The sequence below is a fragment of the Gorilla gorilla genome, chromosome 16 (assembly GCF_029281585.2).
Source record: "Gorilla gorilla gorilla isolate KB3781 chromosome 16, NHGRI_mGorGor1-v2.1_pri, whole genome shotgun sequence".
NCBI classification, from domain to species: Eukaryota; Metazoa; Chordata; class Mammalia; order Primates; family Hominidae; genus Gorilla; species Gorilla gorilla.
Window position 1 is genome coordinate 6,327,909 of NC_073240.2, and position 13,104 is coordinate 6,341,012.

The following is a 13,104-nucleotide window of genomic DNA, read 5'->3' on the forward strand; positions in this document are numbered from 1 at the left end:
GAATGGAATGGAATGGAATGGAATGGAATGGAATGGAAAGTACCAAAGTAGAATGGAATGGAATGGAATGGAATGGAATGGAATGGAATGGAATGGAATGGAATGGAATGTACCCGAGTAGAACGGAATGGAATGGAATGGAATGGATTGGAATGGAATGGAATGGAATGGAATGGAATGGAACCGAGTAGAACGGAATGGAATGTAATTGAATGGAATGTAACCGAGTTGAACGGAACGGAATGGAATGGAATGGAATGGAATGGAATGGAATGGAATGGAATGGAATTCAATGGAATGGAATGGAATGGAATGGAATTCAATGGAATGGAATGGAATGGAATGGAATTCCATGGAATGGAATGGAATGGAATTCCATGGAATGGAATGGAATGGAATGGAATTCTATGGAATGGAATGGAGTGGAATCGAATGGAATCGAATGGAATCGAATGGAATGGAATGGAATAGAATGGAATCAACCCGAGTAGAACGGAACGGAACGCAACGGAACGGAACGGAACGGAACGGGACGGAACGGAACGGAATGGAATGGAATGGAACGTAATTCCATGGAATGGAATGGAATGGAATGGAATGGAATGGAATGGAATTCAATGGAATGGAACGGAATGGATTGGAATGGAATGGAATAGAATGGAATGAACCCGATTAGAACGGAACGGAACACAACGGAACGGAACGGAACGCAACGGAACGGAACGGAATGGAACGGAACGGAATGGAATGGAATGGAAAGGAATTCAGTGGAATGGAATGGAATGGAATGGAATTCTATGGAATGGAATTCAATGGAATGGAATGGAGTGGAATGGAATGGAATCGAATGGAATTGAATGGAATCGAATGGAATCAAATGGGATCGAATGGAATGGAATGGAATAGAATGGAATCAACCCGAGTAGAACGGAATGGAATGGAATGGAATGGAATGGGATGGAATGGAATGGAATGGAATGGAATGGAATAGAATTCAATGGAATGGAATGGAATGGAATGGAATGGAATGGAATGGAATGGAATGGAATTCAATGGAATGGAATGGAACGGAATGGAATTCAATGGAATGGAATGGAATGGAATGGAATTCCATGGAATGGAATGGAATGGAATTCCATGGAATGGAATGGAATGGAATGGAATTCCATGGAATGGAATGGAATGGAATGGAATTCAATGGAATGGAATGGAATGGAATCGAATGGAATGGAATGGAATGGAATGGAATGGAATGGAATGGAATGGAATAGAATGGAATCAACCTGAGTAGAACGGAATGGAATGGAATGGAATAGAATGGAATGGAATGGAATGGAATGGAATGTACCAAAGTAGAACGGAATGGAATGGAATGGAATGGAATGGAATGGAATGGAATGGAATGGAATGGAATGGAATGGAATGGAATGTACACGAGTAGAACGGAATGGAATGGAATGGAATGGATTGGAATGGAATGGAATGGAATGGAATGGAATGTAACCGAGTAGAACGGAATGGAATGTAATTGAATGGAATGTAACCGAGTTGAACGGAACGGAATGGAATGGAATGGAATGGAATGGAATGGAATGGAATGGAATGGAATTGAGTGCAATGCAATGCAATGGAATGCAATGGAATGGAAAGGAATGGAATGGAATGGACTGGAATCTACCCGAGTAGAACGGAATGGAATGGAATTCAATGGAATGTAACCGAGTAGAACGGAACGGAATGGAATGGAATGGAATGGAATGCAATGGAATGGAATGGAATGGAATGGAATGGAATGGAATGGACACCAGTAGAATGGAATGGAATGGAATGGAATGGAATGGAATGGAATGGAATGGAATGGAATGGAATCTACCCGAGTAGAACGGAATGGAACGGAATGGAATGGAATGGAATGGACAGGAGCAGAACGGAATGGAATGCAATGGAATGGAATGGAATGTACCCGAGCAGAACGGAATGGAATGAAATGGAAATGGAAAGGGAATGGAAATGGAACGGGAATGGAAATGGAACGGGAACGGAAATGGAACGGGAATGGAAATGGAACGGGAACGGAAACGGAACGAGAACGGAAATGGAACGGGAACGGAAACGGAACGGGAACGGAAATGGAACGGGAATGGTAAAGGAACGGGAATGGAAATGGAACGGGAATGGAAAAGGAACGGGAATGGAAATGGATCAGGAATGGAAATGGAACGGGAATGGTAATGGAACTGGAATGGAAATGGAACGGGAATGGAAAAGAAACGGGAATGGAAATGGAACGGGAATGGAAATGGAATGGGAATGGAAATGGAATGGAATGGAATGGAATGGAATGGAATGGAATGTACCGGAGTGGAGTGGAGTGGAGTGGAGTGGAGTAGAGTGCACTGGAACGGAATGGAATGGAATGGAATGGAATGGAACGGAACGGAATGTACCCGAGAAGCACGGAATGGAATGGAATGGAATGGAATGGAATGGAATGGAATGTACCGGAGTTGAGTGGAGTGGAATGGAGTGGAGTGGAGTGGAGTGGAATGGAATGGAATGGAAAGGAATGGAATGGAATGCAATGGAATGCAATGGAATGGAAAGGAATGGAATGGAATGGAATGGAATGGAATGGAATGGAATGGAATGGAATGGACAACAGTAGAATGGAATGGAATGGAATGGAATGGAATGGAATGGAATGGAATGGAATTCAATGGAATGGAATGGAATGGAATGGAATTCAATGGAATGGAATGGAATGGAATGGAATTCCATGGAATGGAATGGAATGGAATTCCATGGAATGGAATGGAATGGAATGGAATTCTATGGAATGGAATGGAGTGGAATCGAATGGAATCGAATGGAATCGAATGGAATGGAATGGAATAGAATGGAATCAACCCGAGTAGAACGGAACGGAACGCAACGGAACGGAACGGAACGGAACGGGACGGAACGGAACGGAATGGAATGGAATGGAACGTAATTCCATGGAATGGAATGGAATGGAATGGAATGGAATGGAATGGAATTCAATGGAATGGAACGGAATGGATTGGAATGGAATGGAATAGAATGGAATGAACCCGAGTAGAACGGAACGGAACACAACGGAACGGAACGGAACGCAACGGAACGGAACGGAACGGAACGGAACGGAACGGAATGGAATGGAATGGAAAGGAATTCAGTGGAATGGAATGGAATGGAATGGAATTCTATGGAATGGAATTCAATGGAATGGAATGGAGTGGAATGGAATGGAATCGAATGGAATTGAATGGAATCGAATGGAATCAAATGGGATCGAATGGAATGGAATGGAATAGAATGGAATCAACCCGAGTAGAACGGAATGGAATGGAATGGAATGGAATGGGATGGAATGGAATGGAATGGAATGGAATGGAATGGAATTCAATGGAATGGAATGGAATGGAATGGAATGGAATGGAATGGAATGGAATGGAATTCAATGGAATGGAATGGAACGGAATGGAATTCAATGGAATGGAATGGAATGGAATGGAATTCCATGGAATGGAATGGAATGGAATTCCATGGAATGGAATGGAATGGAATGGAATTCCATGGAATGGAATGGAATGGAATGGAATTCCATGGAATGGAATGGAATGGAATGGAATTCAATGGAATGGAATGGAATGGAATCGAATGGAATGGAATGGAATGGAATGGAACGGAATGGAATGGAATAGAATGGAATCAACCTGAGTAGAACGGAATGGAATGGAATGGAATAGAATGGAATGGAATGGAATGGAATGGAATGGAATGTACCAAAGTAGAATGGAATGGAATGGAATGGAATGGAATGGAATGGAATGGAATGGAATGGAATGGAATGGAATGGAATGTACACGAGTAGAACGGAATGGAATGGAATGGAATGGATTGGAATGGAATGGAATGGAATGGAATGGAATGTAACCGAGTAGAACGGAATGGAATGTAATTGAATGGAATGTAACCGAGTTGAACGGAACGGAATGGAATGGAATGGAATGGAATGGAATGGAATGGAATGGAATGGAATTGAGTGCAATGCAATGCAATGGAATGCAATGGAATGGAAAGGAATGGAATGGAATGGAATGGAATCTACCCGAGTAGAACGGAATGGAATGGAATTGAATGGAATGTAACCGAGTAGAACGGAACGGAATGGAATGGAATGGAATGGAATGCAATGGAATGGAATGGAATGGAATGGAATGGAATGGAATGGAATGGACACCAGTTGAATGGAATGGAATGGAATGGAATGGAATGGAATGGAATGGAATGGAATGGAATCTACCCGAGTAGAACGGAATGGAACGGAATGGAATGGAATGGAATGGACAGGAGCAGAACGGAATGGAATGCAATGGAATGGAATGGAATGTACCCGAGCAGAACGGAATGGAATGAAATGGAAATGGAAAGGGAATGGAAATGGAACGGGAATGGAAATGGAACAGGAACGGAAATGGAACGGGAATGGAAATGGAACGGGAACGGAAACGGAACGAGAACGGAAATGGAACGGGAACGGAAACGGAACGGGAACGGAAATGGAACGGGAATGGTAATGGAACGGGAATGGAAATGGAACGGGAATGGAAATGGAACGGGGATGGAAATGGATCGGGAATGGAAATGGAACGGGAATGGTAATGGAACTGGAATGGAAATGGAACGGGAATGGAAAAGAAACGGGAATGGAAATGGAACGGGAATGGAAATGGAATGGGAATGGAAATGGAATGGAATGGAATGGAATGGAATGGAATGGAATGTACCGGAGTGGAGTGGAGTGGGGTGGAGTGGAGTAGAGTGCACTGGAACGGAATGGAATGGAATGGAATGGAATGGAACGGAACGGAATGTACCCGAGAAGCACGGAATGGAATGGAATGGAATGGAATGGAATGGAATGGAATGTACCGGAGTGGAGTGGAGTGGAATGGAGTGGAGTGGAGTGGAGTGGAGTGGAATGGAATGGAATGGAATGGAATGGAATGGAATGGAATGCAATGGAATGCAATGGAATGGAAAGGAATGGAATGGAATGGAATGGAATGGAATGGAATGGACAGCAGTAGAATGGAATGGAATGGAATGGAATGGAATGGAATGGAATGGAATGGAATGGAATGGAATTCAATGGAATGGAATGGAATGGAATGGAATTCAATGGAATGGAATGGAATGGAATGGAATTCAATGGAATGGAATGGAATGGAATGGAATTCTATGGAATGGAATGGAGTGGAATCGAATGGAATCGAATGGAATCGAATGGAATGGAATGGAATAGAATGGAATCAACCCGAGTAGAACGGAACGGAACGCAACGGAACGGAACGGAACGGAACGGGACGGAACGGAACTTAATGGAATGGAATGGAACGGAATTCCATGGAATGGAATGGAATGCAATGGAATGGAATGGAATGGAATGGAATGGAATGGAATGGAATTCAATGGAATGGAACGGAATGGATTGGAATGGAATGGAATAGAATGGAATCAACCCGAGTGGAACGGAACGGAACACAACGGAACGGAACGGAACGCAACGGAACGGAACGGAACGGAACGGAACGGAATGGAATGGAATGGAACGGAATTCAGTGGAATGGAATGGAATGGAATGGAATTCTATGGAATGGAATGGAATGGAATGGAATGGAATGGAATGGAATTCCATGGAATGGAATGGAATGGAATGGAATGGAATGGAATGGAATTCAATGGAATGGAATGGAGTGGAATGGAATGGAATCGAATGGAATTGAATGGAATCGAATGGAATCAAATGGGATCGAATGGAAAGGAATGGAATAGAATGGAATCAACCCGAGTAGAACGGAATGGAATGGAATGGAATGGAATGGGATGGAATGGAATGGAATGGAATGGAATGGAATGGAATGGAATGGAATGGAATGGAATGGAATGGAATGGAATTCAATGGAATGGAATGGAATGGAATTCCATGGAATGGAATGGAATGGAATGGAATAGAATGGAATCAACCTGAGTAGAACGGAATGGAATGGAATGTAATGTAATGGAATGGAATTGAATGGAATGGAATGGAATGGAATGGAATGTACCAAAGTAGAATGGAAAGGAATGGAATGGAATGGAATGGAATGGAATGGAATGGAATGGAATGGAACGGAAGGTACCCGAGTAGAACGGAATGGAATGGAATGGAATGGATTGGAATGGAATGGAATGGAATGGAATGGAATGTAACCGAGTAGAACGGAATGGAATGTAATTGAATGGAATGTAACCGAGTTGAACGGAACGGAATGGAATGGAATGGAATGGAATGGAATGGAATGGAATGGAATGGAATGGAATTGAGTGCAATGCAATGCAATGGAATGGAAAGGAATGGAATGGAATGGAATGGAATCTACCCGAGTAGAACGGAATGGAATGGAATTGAATGGAATGTAACCGAGTAGAACGGAACGGAATGGAATGGAATGGAATGGAATGGAATGGAATGGAATTCAATGGAATGGAATGGAACGGAATGGAATTCAATGGAATGGAATGGAATGGAATGGAATGGAATTCAATGGAATTGAATGGAATGGAATGGAATGGAATGGAATTCAATGGAATGGAATGGAATGGAATCGAATGGAATGGAATGGAATGGAATGGAATGGAATGGAATGGAATGGAATGGAATAGAATGGAATCAACCCGAGTAGAAAGGAATGGAATGGAATGGAATGGAATGGAATGGAATGGAATGGAATGGAATGGAATGGAATGTACCAAAGTAGAATGGAATGGAATGGAATGGAATGGAATGGAATGGAATGGAATGGAATGGAATGGAATGTACCCGAGTAGAACGGAATGGAATGGAATGGAATGGATTGGAATGGAATGGAATGGAATGGAATGGAATGTAACCGAGTAGAACGGAATGGAATGTAATTGAATGGAATGTAACCGAGTTGAACGGAACGGAATGGAATGGAATGGAATGGAATGGAATGGAATGGAATGGAATGGAATGGAATTGAGTGCAATGCAATGCAATGGAATGCAATGGAATGGAAAGGAATCTAATGGAATGGACTGGAATCTACCCGAGTAGAACGGAATGGAATGGAATTGAATGGAATGTAACCGAGTAGAACGGAACGGAATGGAATGGAATGGAATGGAATGCAATGGAATGGAATGGAATGGAATGGAATGGAATGGAATGGAATGGACACCAGTAGAATGGAATGGAATGGAATGGAATGGAATGGAATGGAATGGAATGGAATGGAATGGAATGGAATGGAATCTACCCGAGTAGAACGGAATGGAACGGAATGGAATGGAATGGAATGGAATTCAATGGAATGGAATGGAATGGAATGGAATTCAATGGAATGGAATGGAATGGAATTCAATGGAATTCAATGGAATGGAATGGAATGGAATGGAATGGAATGGAATTCAATGGAATGGAATGGAGTGGAATGGAATGGAATCGAATGGAATTGAATGGAATCGAATGGAATCAAATGGGATCGAATGGAATGGAATGGAATAGAATGGAATCAACCCGAGTAGAACGGAATGGAATGGAATGGAATGGAATGGGATGGAATGGAATGGAATGGAATGGAATGGAATGGAATTCAATGGAATGGAATGGAATGGAATGGAATGGAATGGAATGGAATGGAATGGAATTCAATTGAATGGAATGGAACGGAATGGAATTCAATGGAATGGAATTCCATGGAATGGAATTCCATGGAATGGAATGGAATGGAATTCCATGGAATGGAATGGAATGGAATGGAATTCCATGGAATGGAATGGAATGGAATGGAATTCCATGGAATGGAATGGAATGGAATGGAATTCAATGGAATGGAATGGAATGGAATCGAATGGAATGGAATGGAATGGAATGGAACGGAATGGAATGGAATAGAATGGAATCAACCTGAGTAGAACGGAATGGAATGGAATGGAATAGAATGGAATGGAATGGAATGGAATGGAATGGAATGTACCAAAGTAGAATGGAATGGAATGGAATGGAATGGAATGGAATGGAATGGAATGGAATGGAATGGAATGGAATGGAATGTACACGAGTAGAACGGAATGGAATGGAATGGAATGGATTGGAATGGAATGGAATGGAATGGAATGGAATGTAACCGAGTAGAACGGAATGGAATGTAATTGAATGGAATGTAACCGAGTTGAACGGAACGGAATGGAATGGAATGGAATGGAATGGAATGGAATGGAATGGAATGGAATTGAGTGCAATGCAATGCAATGGAATGCAATGGAATGGAAAGGAATGGAATGGAATGGAATGGAATCTACCCGAGTAGAACGGAATGGAATGGAATTGAATGGAATGTAACCGAGTAGAACGGAACGGAATGGAATGGAATGGAATGGAATGCAATGGAATGGAATGGAATGGAATGGAATGGAATGGAATGGAATGGACACCAGTTGAATGGAATGGAATGGAATGGAATGGAATGGAATGGAATGGAATGGAATCTACCCGAGTAGAACGGAATGGAACGGAATGGAATGGAATGGAATGGACAGGAGCAGAACGGAATGGAATGCAATGGAATGGAATGGAATGTACCCGAGCAGAACGGAATGGAATGAAATGGAAATGGAAAGGGAATGGAAATGGAACGGGAATGGAAATGGAACGGGAACGGAAATGGAACGGGAATGGAAATGGAACGGGAACGGAAACGGAACGAGAACGGAAATGGAACGGGAACGGAAACGGAACGGGAACGGAAATGGAACGGGAATGGTAATGGAACGGGAATGGAAATGGAACGGGAATGGAAATGGAACGGGGATGGAAATGGATCGGGAATGGAAATGGAACGGGAATGGTAATGGAACTGGAATGGAAATGGAACGGGAATGGAAAAGAAACGGGAATGGAAATGGAACGGGAATGGAAATGGAATGGGAATGGAAATGGAATGGAATGGAATGGAATGGAATGGAATGGAATGTACCGGAGTGGAGTGGAGTGGGGTGGAGTGGAGTAGAGTGCACTGGAACGGAATGGAATGGAATGGAATGGAATGGAACGGAACGGAATGTACCCGAGAAGCACGGAATGGAATGGAATGGAATGGAATGGAATGGAATGGAATGTACCGGAGTGGAGTGGAGTGGAATGGAGTGGAGTGGAGTGGAGTGGAGTGGAATGGAATGGAATGGAATGGAATGGAATGGAATGGAATGCAATGGAATGCAATGGAATGGAAAGGAATGGAATGGAATGGAATGGAATGGAATGGAATGGACAGCAGTAGAATGGAATGGAATGGAATGGAATGGAATGGAATGGAATGGAATGGAATGGAATGGAATTCAATGGAATGGAATGGAATGGAATGGAATTCAATGGAATGGAATGGAATGGAATGGAATTCAATGGAATGGAATGGAATGGAATGGAATTCTATGGAATGGAATGGAGTGGAATCGAATGGAATCGAATGGAATCGAATGGAATGGAATGGAATAGAATGGAATCAACCCGAGTAGAACGGAACGGAACGCAACGGAACGGAACGGAACGGAACGGGACGGAACGGAACTTAATGGAATGGAATGGAACGGAATTCCATGGAATGGAATGGAATGCAATGGAATGGAATGGAATGGAATGGAATGGAATGGAATGGAATTCAATGGAATGGAACGGAATGGATTGGAATGGAATGGAATAGAATGGAATCAACCCGAGTGGAACGGAACGGAACTCAACGGAACGGAACGGAACGCAACGGAACGGAACGGAACGGAACGGAACGGAATGGAATGGAATGGAACGGAATTCAGTGGAATGGAATGGAATGGAATGGAATTCTATGGAATGGAATGGAATGGAATGGAATGGAATGGAATGGAATTCCATGGAATGGAATGGAATGGAATGGAATGGAATGGAATGGAATTCAATGGAATGGAATGGAGTGGAATGGAATGGAATCGAATGGAATTGAATGGAATCGAATGGAATCAAATGGGATCGAATGGAAAGGAATGGAATAGAATGGAATCAACCCGAGTAGAACGGAATGGAATGGAATGGAATGGAATGGGATGGAATGGAATGGAATGGAATGGAATGGAATGGAATGGAATTCAATGGAATGGAATGGAATGGAATGGAATTCAATGGAATGGAATGGAATGGAATCGAATGGAATCGAATGGAATCGAATGGAGTCGAATGGAATCGAATGGAATGGAATGGAATAGAATGGAATCAACCCGAGTAGAACGGAACGGAACGGAACGGAACGGAACGGAACGGAACGGGATGGAACGCAACGGAACGGAACGGAACGGAACGGGACGGAACGGAATGGAATGGAATGGAATGGAACGGAATTCAATGGAATGGAATGGAATGGAATTCAATGGAAAGGAATGGAATGGAATGGAATGGAATTCAATGGAATGGAATGGAATGGAACGGAATGGAAAGGAATGGAATGGAATGGAATTCAATGGAATGGAATGGAATCGAAAGGGATCGAATGGAATGGAATGGAATAGAATGGAATTAACCCGAGTAGAACGGAATGGAATGGAATGGAATGGAATTCAATAGAATTCAATGGAATGGAATGGAAGGGAATGGAATGGAGTGGAGTGGAGTCGAGTGGAGTGGAGTGCAGTGGAATGGAATGGAGTGGAATGGAATGGAATGGAATGGAATGGAATTCAATGGAATGGAATGGAATGGAATGGAATGGAATGGAATGGAATTCAATGGAATGGAATGGAATTCAATGGAAAGGAATTCAATGGAATTGAATGGAATGGAATGGAATGGAATTCCATGGAATGGAATGGAATGGAACGGAATGGAATTCAATTGAATGGAATTCAATGGAATTCAATGGAATGGAATGGAATGGAATGGATTGGAATTCAATGGAATTCAATGGAATGGAATAGAATGGAATGGAATGGAATGGAATGGAATGGCATTCAATGGAATGGAATGGAATGGAATCGAATGGAATCGAATGGAATCAAATGGAATCGAATGGAATGGAATGCAATGGAATGGAATAGAATGGAATCAACCCGAATAGAACGGAACGGAACCCAACGGAACGGAACGGAATGGAACGGGACGGAACGGAAGGGAATGGAACGGAATGGAACGGAATTCAATGGAATGGAATGGAATGGAATGGAATTCAATGGAATGGAATGGAATTCAATGGAATGGAATGGAATGGAATGGAATTCAATGGAATGGAATGGAATGGAATGGAATGGAATGGAATGGAATTCAATGGAATGGAATTCAAAGGAATGGAATGGAATGGAATTCAATGGAATGGAATGGAATGGAATGGAATGGAATCGAATGGAATCGAATGGAATCGAATGGAATCGAATGGGATCGAATGGAATGGAATGGAATGGAATAGAATGGAATCAACCCGAGTAGAACGGAATAGAATGGAATGGAATGGAATGGAATGGAATGGAATGGAATGGAATGGATTTCAATGGAATTCAATGGAATGGAATGGACTGGAATGGAATTCCATGGAATGGAATGGAATGGAATGGAATGGAATGGAATGGAATTCGATGGAATGGAATTCTATGGAATTCAATGGAATGGAATGGAATGGAATGGAATGGAATGGAATGGAATGGAATTGAATGGAATTCAATGGAATGGAATTCAATGGAATGGAATGGAATGGAATTCAATGGAATGGAATGGAATGGAATGGAATGGAATGGAATGGAATAGAATGGAATCAACCCGAGTAGAACGGAACGGAACGCAACGGAACGGAACGGAACGGAACGGAACGGAATGGAATGGAATGGAACGGAATTCAATGGAATGGAATGGAATGGAATGGAATGGAATGGAATTCAATGGAATGGAATGGAATGGAATGGAATTCAATGGAATGGAATGGAATGGAATGGAATGGAATGGAATGGAATGGAATGGAATTCAATGGAATGGAATGGAATGGAATCGAATGGAATGGAATGGAATCGAATGGAATCGAATGGAATCGAATGGAATCGAATGGAATCGAATGGAATCGAATGGAATGGAATGGAATGGAATGGAATTCAATGGAATGGAATGGAATCGAATGGGATCGAATGGAATGGAATGGAATAGAATGGAATTAACCCGAGTAGAACGGAATGGAATGGAATGGAATGGAATTCAATAGAATTCAATGGAATGGAATGGAAGGGAATGGAATGGAGTGGAGTGGAGTCGAGTGGAGTGGAGTGCAGTGGAATGGAATGGAGTGGAATGGAATGGAATGGAATGGAATGGAATTCAATGGAATGGAATGGAATGGAATGGAATGGAATGGAATGGAATGGAATTCAATGGAATGGAATGGAATTCAATGGAAAGGAATGGAATTCAATGGAATGGAATGGAATGGAATTCCATGGAATGGAATGGAATGGAACGGAATGGAATTCAATGGAATGGAATTCAATGGAATTCAATGGAATGGAATGGAATGGAATGGAATTCAATGGAATTCAATGGAATGGAATAGAATGGAATGGAATGGAATGGAATGGAATGGCATTCAATGGAATGGAATGGAATGGAATCGAATGGAATCGAATGGAATCAAATGGAATCAAATGGAATGGAATGCAATGGAATGGAATAGAATGGAATCAACCCGAATAGAACGGAACGGAACCCAACGGAACGGAAAGGAATGGAACGGGACGGAACGGAACGGAATGGAACGGAATTCAATGGAATGGAATGGAATGGAATGGAATTCAATGGAATGGAATGGAATTCAATGGAATGGAATGGAATGGAATGGAATTCAATGGAATGGAATGGAATGGAATGGAATGGAATTCAATGGAATGGAATTCAATGGAATGGAATGGAATGGAATTCAATGGAATGGAATGGAATGGAATGGAATGGAATCGAATGGAATCGAATGAAATCGAATGGAATCGAATGGGATCGAATGGAATGGAATGGAATGGAATAGA